Consider the following 16,347-nt stretch of genomic DNA (forward strand, 5'->3'; position numbering starts at 1 on the left):
TGCTGAAGCTAATCAAACAATGCATAAATATTAGGCATTATCAAAAATCATTTACAGTCAAAATAATTATATCCATCTATCGTATTAGTTAAAATAACTATTTTACCCATCAATTATTTATTGAATTATTTTTAAATAAATTCCGTTTAGTCACTACGTTGTCGTAGTGTTCTTTGTAATGATATCTGTATTTCTTAACCCTTTCATATACCATAACTCAAGATACGGTTTTAATACAACACTCCATATCAAATGTTTTCTTCACCTGGAATATAAAATAAGCTGTATCGTAATTTTTACCTTCATCTCAATTTTAGTAAACACAAACAAGTCAATTATGCTTGTTCCTATTCCCTCCTGGGACAAATGTTTGTTTGCAATAGTTCCTTGTTTGTTCTGTTATTGTTTTGATAAATAAAACAACGATACTCGTCTACTCTACTAGGAAACTTTCTATTTGACGTTTACACGCCTATCAGTTACCTTATTTCCTGACCATAAATAGTAACTTAGTATATTAAACATTTACATCTACACTAATATTATAAAGAGGAAAACTTTGTTTGTTTGTTTGTTTGTTTGGTTGTAATGAATAGGCTCAAAAACTACTGGAGCGATTTAAAAAATTCTTTCACCATTCGAGAGCTACATTATCCACGAGTAACATAGGCTATATTGTATATGAAATATATTTGATAAACAGATTTTGAGGCGGTACAAAGTTTGCCGGGTCAGCTAGTATTTTATAAAGGCAGTTCTTTAATTTATTTACTACTACTGCATCGATACGCCCGAAATTACTCATAATTATTTTACCAATCCATTAGAATAGAATTGTTTTTAAATAAGACGAATTATAATAATTTCAACAGCTATAAATGCACATACTTTTAAATTAAATTACATAATTATGCAGATATAATGTGTTGCTTACATTTATTTATTATCCTAAGAGTGACATCCACTCTGTGAACGCGAAATGCGCTTAGATTAATTTAATAATTTTTAATTTGATTGTACAAAAATTAATAGCAACATATTTGACTGACATCGTACCACAAGGGTACATACCCTTGTGGTACGATGTCAGTCAAATATAATTTACATAAATTAACTTACTAAGATCATAACCCTTAACTGGATCATATGCCCTTTGCATCGCCCTTTGATGATCCTTATCTTCTAACTGTCATATAACACGTTTGTTCTGGATTACCATACTTCCGCATCTTGGTACCTACTCCAGTCCGTAGCCCGATACGTTATTAGTATTTATGAATTATGGTTATCGATATTTATGATTTATGTTTATATATATAGTATAGGAGTAGCTGACGAGCATGCAGTCCACCTGATGGTAAGTGGCTACTGCCGCCCATGGACATCTGTAATCAACCCCAGATAAGATTAGATATTCCTACCTGAGGTCGGCCACAGATGCGCCGCTACCCGTGAGGACTAAGCTGGAACGCCTCAGAAAAGTCTGTCTCCCTTACCACACCCTTCAAACCGGAACACAACAGCGCCAAACACTGCTGTTATTAGGTAGAAATAGGTGTGGCGATTAAACGTTCAATCGAGTCTCTCGGCGACATTCAAAGCACATTTGTTTTAATTCTTCATACACTCATAACCTCATACTAGACTTTTCCTATGTTGTGAATGCTATGGACACACACAAAGACAAATACACAAGCACACCCAGAAATCATAATTCATTATTCGGATATCTGTCTGGCCAGGGATCGAACCCGGAACCTTTTGCGTGACGGTTACGATGACAGCGCTACGCGGTTTATCTTAACTACAAAAAAACAATATTTAACTTTAATCTTACTCTCTTAATAATAACGTACCAAGTGTAGATACCTATGATAAGACAAAGTTAAATTAGGCAGACCAACTTAACTATGTTGACGAAGCTGAAGTCCCGCTGGGATAGCATTGCATCTGAAATCGATTCCACGTAGAACTCCTACTGCTACTTACTGTTGACGATGAGAGGTGAGTAGCTTACGTCAGATTACACGCGTCTTTGTATTCCGGGAATATAAAAATATAATATCACACACATTTGTTTCTACTCTCAGCCCCAGGCTAGGATTCCTTGTATCGTGGTAGCCAGACCAAAACACAAATTACCAGACCCAGAAAAAGTAATCTCAATTCATCATTTAGATACCTATCTGTCCGCGAATCGAACCCGGGAACCTCTGCGCGCCAGACGGATATGGTGACGCTGGTCGTATAATAAAAGATGCCATCAAAAACAATGCTTGTAAAAAAATCCAAGTCTCGCCATTCAATTCTTCTACCGTAAAAAGTCTTGAGATCTATGTAATACCAAGCCGGTAATGTATGCAGTCCCTACTTAAGAGACCTTCTGTCTTAAGGTATTATCTCACTATCTAACCTAACAACATCTCATGGGACCATACCAATTTTAAAAATATTTTATGTTCTAAATAAATTAACGTGGCAATCGTACTGCAAGTCACATTGTGTTTTCATCTTATCATATCGCATCACACAAGTACGATTGCCACGTCAATTTATTTAGAACATAAAATATTTTTAAAATTGGTATGGTCCCATAAGATGTTGTTAGGTTAGATAGTGAGATAATACCTTAAGACAGAAGGTCTCTTAAGTAGGGACTGCATACATTACCGGCTTGGTATTACATAGATCTCAAGACTTTTTACGGTAGAAGAATTGAATGGCGAGACTTGGATTTTTTTACAAGCATTGTTTTTGATGGCATCTCATTCCTTTTTGTAGATATTTCTACTCTTTTCCTTTCCGGTACCTTCCACTAGTTGAATCTCAACAACAGATTTTTTAAAGGCAATTAAATTGTTTAGGTAGTCTTTGTAGTTATGTAAATAATCTTGCCATTCATCATCACTTTCATTCGAACATGACAATAAATTAAATCTAAAAAAGTTACTATTTTGACAACTGAAATTATGCCCGTTATCCTCAGGAAAAACATTCTAAAACATCTCTACTGATTGTGATTTATTTATTTATTTATTTATTGGGATTTAACGTGTCTTCGTATTAAATAATCGACATCCCTTACTTTCTTCTGAATATCCGACAAAAATCATTGGTAATCTTTCACTGACTTCGTCGGACTCCGGTTTTTGATATAAACCACAGTATTTACTGCTCTTGCTCAAATTAGTTTCAATTTATAATAGACTTCTGACTTCTGAAATGAAATGAAATATTTATTTAATAATGATAACATCAGTTTTAGACTTGTCGCATATACAATAATAGTTCTGTTAGCTGTTTCAACCACAACAATTTGTTTAGGGGTATACAGTATCGCCTTCTAATGTAGAATTCCATTTGTTGATAAGAAAATATTGAAAGCTCTATTACAAAATGTCGTCCCACCATCTGATCTCATACATTTGTTCGACTTGCTAGTTCCTTTTTCAACACTTTATATTTTTTAAATTTCTTAAAGACTCACTCTTATGTTTTAGAAAATAAACATTCATCGTGTCATTCGAGAATAATAGTCGATAAATAATAACATGTACCTTGAACCGTTGAGTGAACTAGCTTCCATGGGACTACATAAATCTGTATGTACGATCTCCAGTATATCGTTCGTTCGCGTTCAGAGGTTTGGAAATGGTTTCTTACTAGTCGTCATATCCGTCGGTAATGTTCACATTATCAAGACCAGTCATAATATTCTTTAAAATTCGCATATATTCCGGATTAATATGGGCTAGTCTTCTATGCCAATATTTATTTGACATTGTCAAATTACATATCGGTGATTTGACAAATTGTTTAAATTTATATATACCATTTACGTTGTGGCCAGTTGCGATGATAATATCCATAGAGTTACTAATAGTGCAACCGTTTTTCAAAATTAACAGTAAATCCTTTTTCAGTAAGTTTACTCACCGCTAACAAATTCATACTTAAAATTATTTATATTAAAAAGGTTTCTTATAATAATTTCCACGTATTTTCCGGGTAGGTACTAACACAAAATAAAAACTAACAGAAGTAAATCTTCATACAAAGTGGGCTGAAGTAACGCACACGTAGACACCACTTACCGACTCGTTATCTCGGGGGGACTCGAGCGCATACGTGCGCGACTGTCAGTTCATTTCTGACACGCGTTTGTAACTGTTTTGTACAAGCAATGGAGCAAAATAAAATACCCTAATTGTGCAATGGACGGTTGTTTAAATTCAACGTTAAACTGTGGATTTTCGTTTTTTTATAGCTATCAATTATCAAGCCACTAGGAGCTGATATTTTTGGTGATCATGGCAAGAATATGTTATAAAGTGGATATCTAAGCTCGATTTATATAACAGTTTCCTATTTCGAATCATTTGAAACGAACTTAACTAAATTTTTGTAATATTGCGTTGAAATGTTACGTACCTAATATTACGTAAGTTGAAAACATGATTTTTTGTTCGTATATATATTGGTTTGTCTTTAATGCCATTTGGTAGGTTTATGTCTAAAACGGATAGGGCAAAAGGAATTGTGTAATTAGGGTAATCCGTTTAGAAGTTATTAGGGATTTTCTATTGTGAACATTATAATTTTTTATGTGCTTACATATAAAAAATATTTTCATAGACATTTATTTATGCTCAATAAGGCCGAAAGGAGATGTTTCAAAATGTATGGGCTCCCGGCCACCTTTTGTAGACTATATTAAAAATTAAGAAAACTTGCAAAGAAGGGGGTTAATTTTCTTCAAATCATGTTCGTTTAATTGTTAAAAAACAATGATTTACACTTAAACTTGCAACACAACAGTGGAAAAACATCATGGCGGTAGTGATTACCGTAATAATGTCATCTGTCATTCTATTTTAACTTACTATATACATTATATACTTTTTAATATATTTTTTTACGCGAATGGGCGTAGATATATAAACATTGTATTGTGTGAATTGAGAAACAAGGCCTATATTTGATAAACATTAATTATATTTACTTTCATAAATCTTGACTTAAAACAAACATACCAAAATATGTACTTCTATACCAATTTATTTTAGTTAAAACATTTAAGTGTGTAAATAAAACAACTTTAAGTACACATTTGATCATATTTTACTTACTCTTCACTTAAATACATTATTTATTCATTTTAAATATCTTCCCTTATCAATATTTTCATCCTGTGACGAGCTCAGCCCAAACATCAAACAATGGGCATAATGTGAGCGCAACTACCTACGAGTACGGTTCGTTGCCCAGCGATGCAGTTGCAATAATAACTGATTATTTTGTCATCCCAAGAATGTCCATGTCTTGCTAATGTAATTATCTAAAAAAGAGAAATGTAAAAAGATTAGCTTCTGTAGTTTAAAATTATTTACGATTATTTCACGATTAATACAACAACTGATGTATATTTTACCTGATGATATTGAATCCTTGTCAACACAATCCACAGCGATCGCACGAAAATCACAAGAGTCCATAAAACATAAGCTGGGTAAACAAGTAAGGTAGAATCACAATAATCGTAAGCAGCACAGAGCAGAAACATATTCAGGATTAAAATGGAATCTTCTCATCAGTACCTACATATTTATTCAACGTTTACATTGGAGTCCACTATTATAATATGTATATATCCACTTTTACGCATATCAAATTGACAACTTCTTCTTTTTTAATTTGACATGTCACTTACATCTATAAAACCAGATACTATTTAAAAGGTGGTTTTGTTATTATTATTATAAATAATTAATTAAGTTCAGAAATAATGAGGGGATACCCAAAACAAAAGCCAGGTTGTAAAGTACTAAGGTAACAATAACTTTACGACAAAAACAGCGAAATACAGAATTACCGACATCCAAAGAGTATAGTAACCTATGTGTGGGGTACACATAGGTTCCCGACATCGACAGTTTTGAAAACTTGACATTGACAGTATTCCGCCATATTTAATATTTCAATGAGGATTGCTTATTTTAAATATTTTTAAACACGAATACTTTAGGTTATCAAAATATATGTGTATTTTTCTTCAATTATGCAAATTATTCGTGTTTTTTAGTTATAATGTACATAAGATGGCCGAAAATGAAACATCTCCTTTGCCTAAACACTTGTTTCCTTGGAAACAAACTTATTATTATTTTATAATGCGGTGACAGTTGCTAAACCTCACGACAGTTATTGTATATTGTGTATGTTACCGTTAGATTGTAGAATACGTTAGCATACACATTAACTAGACTTAAGATTAGCTAGAAAATATGCAGATTAACTATGTAGTTAAAATTCGAAACATCTTTTCAGACTTGTTCTTAGGGCTAAAACACATGCCTTTTTACGACACGACGACGTATCGTGACACATAGCGACATCGTGCCGCAAAGCGATATTGTTTCGTGAAAATATACAATGTTTGTCGTAAATTCATGACACGACGACGCATCATGGCATGCACGGGTCGACGTCAAGGGGTGAAAATTGATACAATCTCGTTTTGTACTTTAGGTAATGGACAAGCTAATCTGCGTTTTAACTGATTTAGGCACATTAGCCGTAACATTTAGTTTTTTTCTCATGACATTTGTCAGAAATTCGGAATGTTTTTGATATTATATAACTTTTTAGGGTTCCATACCTAAAGTTTAAAACGGAACCCTATTTCTAAGCTGTCCGTTCGTTTGTCTGACATAGAGCTCTATTTCTGGAACCTTAATACATAGAAATTTATTTTTTTTACGGAATATGTATAATGGTGGCCGCTTTAACAATATGTACTAAAAGTAAAAAGAAAAACTTTCAAATAAAGGAGAGTTGCCATACAAGGACCTTCTTTTTCTTTATAAGGAGGAAATCTTGAAAAGGTACTCGACGACGTGGGAGTGACGCCGGGTTATGTGGGACTTTAGCCGCACTAAAATCCTCCGGTGGCCGTCCTCAACGTTTGTTGGAGAACTCCGGGATCTCCGACTGAACGTAACAGAAGTCCTTTAAGCGCGATGCCTCGATCGAGCTCTGCCCTGGGAGAACAGTTTTCGCTCCTCCTAAACTATCCGGTGTTCACGACGGTATGCGACTACACATACCGCCGTCCTTCCCGGGGACACTTATTGGACGGTTCGAGCTCCCTGTTGCCACTCCCAACTTCGGAAGCCCCCTTGTAGTCGCTTCTTACGACAGGCACGGGATATCGTAACCCTTTTTTAGTCCAGGAACTACAGAGACAAACATATAAGGACCTGCTATTTTTTAGCGTTTTTCATTTGAAATGTTCACAATGCATTATATGGCTGCTATAACATCAATTAGTAAAAATAAAAATAAAATAAACAAATATTTTTGTGGTACGGAACCCTCAGTGTACGTACGAGTTCGATTCGCACTTCACCCATTATTTGAATTGAATTTAAATTGAAGTTGGAATTGAAAACGTCTTTTATCTCGAGAATAAAAACAATTGACGTCGCCTATAATAGTAGGGGAGCCCAAGACGGGATTTCGAGAGTGACTCGAACGCGGCAGATTAAGATATGGGAGATACCTTACATCCTATAGAGTATCTTAAACTATCCATTTGGGGGGTTCAACCAGGGAAGTCCATCAGACTATTAATAAAAAATCGTATTATCTATAGTAGCTTAATTACATGCTGAAAACAATAAATTTATAATCTGATGGTTTGAGGGCGGCGTTAGGGAGTAATAAGGTTGCAAAAAATCTATACCTGGACATACTCGAGTGCGGTATTTTTTTTAATACAAAGGAAATAATGCTAGAAAATATGCACTATCTGATAGCGCCATTTATTAGCATGGATCCCTGGAAAGTAATGGTGTACAACAAACTAAAGGAAAAGGCAAATTTTATGGAAAATACATTATTCTTTATATATTCTCATTCTGTTTTTTTTTTCAAATCGTCAATATAAAAAACCCCTCCACTAAATCGTCAGCTGCAACATAAAACATCAGCTGGAATTTCCTGTATAATAATCTTACGCCCTCGAGTGTGTCAAGATAACGTTTTTTTTTGCATTTTCGAAGAGTCACTGACAGTCTTTCGAATCGAATCGTCAGTCTTTCGAATGGGGGACTCATCTGGGGTAACTTCATATCCCCTTTGAAAATCTAATGTGCTGGTTACTTTTTTTCCATTTTTACCTCTCGTATGGCTGTCCCCCTATGCAAACCAGCAGATAAACATATTTCCGGCATCAGAGATATATACTCTATCACTAACCTTCCGCGCCTTGAGTATGTCTGACTCTGCTTTTTACATTTTTCGAATCATCTAGAAGCTATTTCCACGGTGAATCGAAAAATATCACACAACCTTCTCTTCACTCTAACGTGTAATCTACACAATCGTATACGTCCTATTGACGCTCGAGTTTCTACCCATTTAACATCATGGGCTCCCCTACTACTCGTACATTTCGCGGACAGAAACACAGATTCATTAACTGCAAATGTAACTTTGTAATCCTATATAACTTATATAGGATACAAAGTTATTTAATGTAGTTGGTGTATCTAGATAACTGGACAGAAATTGCAAAATATTTTAGTTTTTCCATGAGTTATATACTAAACACTAATTGTACCCTCAATTTCAACGTTCTATGTCTGCTGGAAGTGCCTTAAACTTTTGATGATCGGTCAGTCAGTCAGTGAGTGAGTGACAAAATTACGAACTTTAACTACTTGTAATTCTTAAACTACTGGTTCAAATTGCATGAAATTTGAAATGTACCGTGTCTATACAATGCTTGCTTGGCTCCTGAAAATTCAGGCTTCTAGCTTCATATGCAACGAAGTTACAGGGGGTCAAAAATGGGCCGAATTGCTTCGGGAAAAGTATGGTACGGCCGTGCCGCTTCTTTTGGCTCGACTTGGCGGAGGCACTGCCGTGCCTCCAGATAGATAAAACATAATATTCGAAATTCTAATTTAAGGGTGCTTTTCCACCAGAGATGCGAATAGTATAGAAGCTCAATCAAATCTACAATAAGATTGCTTGATTTTTATTCAATGAATTTTCGTGCAAATCAAGCAATCCTATTGTTGGATTAGACACACATCTATAGCTTAGGTACCTCGCACGTCTGATGAAAATACACTCTAATACTCAAGGGTAGCAACGGAGCTATTGCTGAATTCGAATAATAATAGTAAATATTTCATATTATTTAATAGGATTCTGGTTATATTTGAAATTCATACCAAATCATCATGGTTATGATAACTTACCATCAGGAAGGCTATATACGCGTTTGTCGTCAACACATTACTGTCCCACTGCTAAACGCGGGTCTCTTCTCAAAGTGAGAAAGGTTAAGACCATAGTCCATGCTAACCAAAGGCGATTTGGTAGATTTTGTACAACCTTGAGATTTTTTATATTTTTAATTCTTAGGCGTGCAGATTTCGTTACGATTTCCTTCACCTTTCCTCACAATGTTTTAATTAATTTTGAAAAATCAAAGGTGCGTGCTTGGGATTTGCAACTCAGATCCCCGATAGAGAAGCAAAGTTTTTAAACCGGCTAAATTTCTTAAAAATATCCAACTTTTTTTCATAAATTGAGCATACTGATTGCAATAGATTGTGGGATTATAGTTAATCGTGTTGGTGATGGCTGAGTATAAATTTTCACTCTCGCCTGAAACAGGGCACCGCCGTTTATCAAAACTGACTGTTTCATAAACCGTCTATCGCATTGTTATCGTGACGCATGACATTTATTGTGTAGCCCTATCTCAACTAGTCTAATTTAATCCGAATAATCAAAGTTTAAGCTTTCACAGCCACTTGTATCAACATTCAATATAACCTATTAATCAGACTGTTTAATATATTGCTGTACTAACTCATGTCAATCTAAATATATTAAGGAGCAACTAATATGCATTTGGTTATACTGACTAATAACATGTGCGTTTGGGGGACAACAGTCAGGGACGAAACTATTCTCATTACAAAATTGAAAATGTTTGCAATCTCATCAATTCTGCAATTTATCTAAACTACGTACTTTAAATATTTTACTATTATATTAATTAAGTAGTAAAATATTTTTACTTTTATATAAATATTTGATTCCGTATCGTTTCATTGCAAACATTTTATTCCAAGCAAAAAATCCTAAGTAAACTCCAGCACGGATTACCTACTACTTGCGTGAAAGTGGGCGTCTATAAAATAGTTATCATTATTTACGATATCTCTGCTCTGACACGGGGTACCAGAATGAATAAACAAGTAAGAAGGTCCGAACAACAGCGCCCTACTCCAACTCCATTAATCAACAGCGGGGCCCGTTTCATAAAGTGACATTTTCATTGTTCTGCGATCCTAAACTTCGTATTTACTCATTTTACGTTCATAACTCCGAAGCTAAGCCATGCAAGTCTCATATCAAAACTCTGTCCTGTAGTAATAATGTCGCCATTTCACCAGTTTTATAAAACTGATTAGAATTCCGCGGTTTAATCCCAGTAATCCATCAGTTACTGTACAAAGATTTTCTTAAGATCTCTTGCCGTCAAAATAAATGATTGGGAATTTTTCTAATCTACCCATAACTTAGAAAAATTAGAGGTGACTGAAATTCAATATGTAATGAGGAGGCCGAATCACTAGAATATCACTATTTATCATCATCTTCGTTATTTGTGGACTTCTCTCAAAATAAATAAGGCTTAGCCAAGTCCCTGACGGAAGGTAATGCAAACAATCCATATATATTTTAACCAAAAAATCCAATGCATTGGATAAGTGACACGTTGAAAGATATTCTGGTTATAGAAATAAACAAATATTATTTTCAGCGAATTAAGTGAATAAAAGAAAGAAGGCTCTCGCCAATCATTGTCGATGTCAATCCTGTTGCTGACAATTAGTGTTAATATTTTTGACTCAACTTACTAATTGCTTGGAGCCACAAAAATAAACTTATTATTCTTGACGTATAAAATCAACTTAAAATAGAGAAATATATTAAAGTTTTTTTTTTATAATATAGGAGTGGTTGACGAGTATGCAGTCCAGTAAGTGGCTACTGCAGCCCATGGACATTTGCAATCAACCCTCGATAGAGTTAGATATTCCTACCTGAGGTCGGCCACAGATATGCCGCTAACCCTGAGGACTAAGCTGAAATGCCTCGGAAAAGTATGTCTCCCTTACCACACCCTTCAAACCAGAACACAGAGCGCTTAATACTGCTGTTATGAGGTGTGTAGGTGGTGCCGCAGGAGTCGAACCACAAAGAGCTCTACCACATACAATGGTTATATTACTACAATCTAATCATACTTTTGATCTCTTAAATTACACTTACCAATTAACAACCTAGAAAAAATACTCAACATCGCCAAGCAGCTGTAAAAATGGTACAATAAAAATGATAAGTAGTCGATTTACGCGGAACCGATGACTCTCATATTTTGCTACCCTAAAAGGTAAAGCTGCTAACTATAAGTTTCCGTTATGCCATGAATACATCAATGTGACGAGCGATGTCGAAAACCGTCAATGGGTTATTTTATACTCCACAAGTGATCACAATGTGCTACGTGATTGATGTACCGAATACCAACGGCGTAGCTATTTTCGTAGCACCACGTAGCACTGCTACTATTTTTGAACGGCGTAGCTTTGTTTGCTTTTAACCACTTTGTGTATATAGAAACATCAAAATTGATTGTAATAACAGAAAATTTATAAAGAAATATAGGTTTATGGTTTCAAATTCACTAATATGCTTTTATCTGAAGGTGGTAGAACCCTTTGTGGTTCGACTCCGGCGGCACCACCGCCACACCTATTTCTACCTAATAACAGCAGTGTTGAGCTAGTGTTCCGGTTTGAAGAGTGTGGTAAGGGAGACATACTTTTCCGAGGCGTTCCAGCTTAGTCCTCAGGGGTAGCGGCGCATCTGTGGCCGACCTCAGGTAGGAATATCTAATCCTATCTGGGGTTGATTACCGATGTCCATGGGCGGCAGTAGCCACTTACCATCAGGTGGACTGCATGCTCGTCTGCTACGCCTATATTATAAAAAAAATACAGATTCATTCATCATACAAGCATCTTAACTGGTGCTAAGTAAATAAATTAAATAAAAATGTGCAGGTATTTAGTAGGAAATTTTAAACGCAACTGAATTAAAATATAAAAGCTACGAAAAACACATTATCTACGCGAAACACCAGAAAATACTAAGTGACTGGCACTAAAAATTAAAAGCGTAAGCAGCAAAATACGTTCTCATTTCATATTGGACGTAATTATGTTCCGCGGCTTAATTTCAGATTTAATAACATGTAGTTTCACCCAAAAACAATGTGAAAATGAAAAGCCTTCCGTAGCCATTTCATTTTGCAGCCCAAGGCACAGGAAGCGAAATGCACCATTCCATTTTCTCAACGTAACTACGTTGCACGTTTCGAACAATGAAATGCTTTTAAAACACAAAACAACATGATTTGTATATAAAAGTAATTTGTTGCGTCACAAATTAAAACGGGGTGTTAAGGTAAAATGCGCTTAAAGAGAATGCTCTCAAGTACTTTTATTGGTATTGAATTAAATTAGCATTGTTTAACAAGGGAAAATATATAGAAAACTATTTATTTACGATTTACCTTAATAATTAAGTTGAATATTAAAAATCGCTATACTCAGTTTTGGATTTGTACATAATATTTTACATATTTTTACCCGAATGCCTCAAAAGGAAAATAATGTTTTTGGAGCGTATGAAACATGTGTATCACATTCTGTGTCACACTCTACAACCCAGTTTGACAGATTTTAACATATGAGGTGTTGTTGGTTTTGTCTACATTGTGAGAGTTACATCCTCTAATCGTTCTCATTCCGATAGGAATCCCGTGCCCAGCAGTAGGACAGTGACGGGTTGATGATGATGATGATAACATCGACTATATGTATTTTTAAAATATGCTACCTGATAGAGAGTAGTCAAATTAGAAATTTGTACCACCAGACGAGTCGCCATACATCACCGGCTTTGAAAAATAACCCTTATTGCACCTCTCTTAAAGAAACTGCAAACAAAACTGATACACATCGATGAAACAATATACTCGTATTCAAATAGGTCAATCCTAATCAGTCCTCGTAATATCCATAGCACTCTAACATGAATGCAGTATCACCCTCAACAAAATCAGATGTGCATATTTGTTGTTGCTACCTGCACTGTGGGCGAAACAGAAGGACGATTTGATAAATATCTAGAAACTTTACCACGTCGTATTTGCAAGCGGGCTTTTACAAATATAGAAACACAATTTGTGAACGCTTTTCATCTCCACTGTGATGTAGTTCTATTATAAGATGTATGTTCTCTAAATGTTGTGGCCGAGTTTGTAGAGCGGACTTTATTAAAGAGCGTGTATACTTTTGGACAACGATAATATTAAAATAATTGTTATAAACATTATTTATTATTTTATTTATTTACATGTCATAAGGTTTCAAGTTTTCAGCCATAAGACTCATCTTTTGTTTCTTTTTTATCTTTTAAGTACAAATTAATTAGTCCTCTTACTCTTTTTAACTTATAAGCAAATTATTTACTATACAGATTTCTTTATTGCCTAATCTTGTGTTTAAATAAGGCTGTTTACATTCACATGAATGTTATCTATTCGATTTGACTTTTGACCAGGATTTTGCATTGCCGCCTTGCCAGTTTCAGAACCCTAATTGTAATTAAAACTTTCACATAATCCGTCTAAATTAGAAACCAAATCGTACAACTTCTCTCAAATCTCACTTACATAAAAAATACATTTTGTATATTCCTTTGCAGACAAAATTTATTTGACTTATACACTGCAACATTGTAAAACTTAGCTCTTATCCGCATAAAGGTACGGAAAAGATGATTTGATAAATATCTTCAAACTTTACGGCGTATGCACGGCGAGGCTTTTATACAAACAAAATTTAAGCGAGATTTTCTCATTCGTTTTCATACTTGCACGAGTGCTATATTTTTTATATTTTAAATGTTCATGAAATGCTTACGAGTATTACATTAAATACTACAAACATTAATATAGCAAATATATTGCAAAAATATATATATTGTAATTAAAAATATCCTCCTTTTTGGTTTTTTTTTAGAATTTAGGAGTAGCAGACGAGCATGCAGATTCACCTAATGGTAAGTGTTTACTGCCGCCAATGGACATCCGTAATCAGCCTCAGATAGAATTAGATATTCCTATCTGAGGTCGGCCACGGATGCGCCGCTACACATGAGAACTAAGCTGGAACACCTCGGAAAAGTATTCTTTTCAAACCAGAAAACAGCAGCGCTTAACACTGCTGTTATTGAACAGAAATAGGTGCCAAACTTTAGAGTCAAACCACGAAGGGTTCTACTACTTTCAAATTAAACCTTTTAAGAAGTACGAGTAATATGACAATATCATGACACAACCAAAAGTTTTCAACAAGTATTATGTTAGTTTAATTCATATCTTCCAATTATGTAGACAGTATTGCTTTATAAATCAGTCAGTCAGGTAATACCTAATTAATGCAATATTACGATCTAGTTTGCAGTTTGACGAGTATGTGTACATATGTAGCCAGGTTTCTGAGAATATCTACCTAGATATTCCCAGAAACTGTTTATAAGCACACCCAAGCGATTAAGTGGAAATGAGCTTATGTTCGCGTTATTTTTGTTACATTTCCTGCACATTTTTCTGTATACATATTTTAATTAATAACAAACGCCACGTCATTTCACTCTAGGAGAGGTTCATCAGGATTCACTCAATTGGCTTCGGTAGGAATATCGTGCCGTTTTTTAGCATCAACAAAAATTCGTTAGTCACTCCTTCGCGCACCCTTTCGAGAGGGCATTAATTGGATCTTTTGAAAAATTCTTGTCGGAATAATTTTTCATCTATCACTTTGCGCGTAATTTGCGCTTATTTACAGAGCAAACACGCCTTTGATGTAGGAATTCCGAATGTTTAAGAGTCCACTAGACCGGCACTTAATGTACTAAAATATATTTTCATTCTACAAATACTAAGTTCTATAAACGTGGGATGGCAGTAAGCTTTACTTTGTATTAAATATATAAATTAAAACGTACTGATATCATTTTACGTAAACTATATTTAAGATTTATAATTTTTGTCCAAAATATAATTGGTGGTGACGGTAAAATTACAGAATTTTACCTCACCACACATAATTCTAGCGTGAAGCTAGTTCCTGTTATGTGTGAATGTCGGTTCGCATACATAAAACCCTAGTCCTCATAAATCTGTGATGTGCTATAGGTAGGACCTGAGTTTTATACGGATTTAGTTACAGATGTCCATAGGGAACAATGACCTTTAGGCGGACACCATGCTCTCTACCCTTGATTAGATTGGTATAATAATATATTTTTTCCTAGTATCTAATTTTTATTTCATTGCCTAAACTAAACTTAACATTCAATAAGTTTGGTACTACAGAAACCAATAAGTAGATATTCATAAATACGAATTGGAAAACGGTGCTTTCGGTGTTATTCAGTTGGCTACGTCCGGGTTTGTGGTTTTACTGCAGAGTATCGCATACTAAGTCGCTATTACTCGCATGGTCCCAATCGAGATTGAGATAACGCGGAGTGGTGTATGAACCAATTTTAGAGGTTATTTCGAAACTACCGTAGGATATAACCATGTTAGATTACGGCGAGAAATAGTTTGTACGCTATTGAAGTATTATATCCAGAGGTAGGTATAGGAAAAGGAAAATATAGGAATAAATGTAGGTATCGAATAACGCAAACATAGGTTTTAACTTTTATTCGTTGTATTAATAATAATATTCTTTCAGACTTCTTCTTTAATTTGTAAGTACTTAAAATTGTTGGCGAAAAATATCCTTTTTTATATCTCCTACTCCCGTAATAATTACTATCTAAGATTTTAATTAAGCTGAGTTCGTTTTTTCTTATTGCTCGAACAAACCAACAGACAACCTACCGTTTGCATTCCATTGTAATCTAAATATATATAACTCAAAGGCGAAGCTCAAAGGTGACTGACTGACATAGTGATCTATCAACGCACAGCCCAAATCACTGGACGGATCGAGCTGAAATTTGGCATGCAGGTAGATGTTATGACGTAGGCATCCGTTAAGAAAGGATTTTGATCAATTCTGCCCCCAAGGGGATTAAATAGGAGATGAAAATATTACTTCGTTACGCAAGCGAAGCCGCGGGCAAAAGCTCGTACTAATATATACGAGTACCTATATTGTACTCCTATTCTTT

At 34.8% G+C, this 16,347-nt stretch overlaps 2 long non-coding RNA genes across 2 annotated transcripts in view; one reads left to right on the forward strand and one right to left on the reverse strand.

Annotated features, from left to right (window-relative positions):
* The window catches only part of LOC140742254 (uncharacterized), a 290,795-nt gene that overhangs the window by 187,918 nt on the left and 86,530 nt on the right, over nt 1-16,347 (forward strand). The gene's annotated exons all lie outside the window — the stretch shown is intronic.
* LOC140742251 (uncharacterized) lies at nt 3,012-8,904 on the reverse strand. The gene is made up of 3 exons (XR_012102259.1): nt 5,432-8,904; nt 3,558-5,338; nt 3,012-3,217 (listed from the first exon to the last, which is right to left on the reverse strand). It is a non-coding gene; the product is annotated as an uncharacterized LOC140742251 (long non-coding RNA).

This window comes from Epargyreus clarus, unplaced genomic scaffold (genome assembly GCF_041222505.1).
Source record: "Epargyreus clarus isolate Ecla_fem2 unplaced genomic scaffold, WU_Ecla_fem_2.2 ptg000005l, whole genome shotgun sequence".
NCBI lineage: Eukaryota > Metazoa > Arthropoda > Insecta > Lepidoptera > Hesperiidae > Epargyreus > Epargyreus clarus.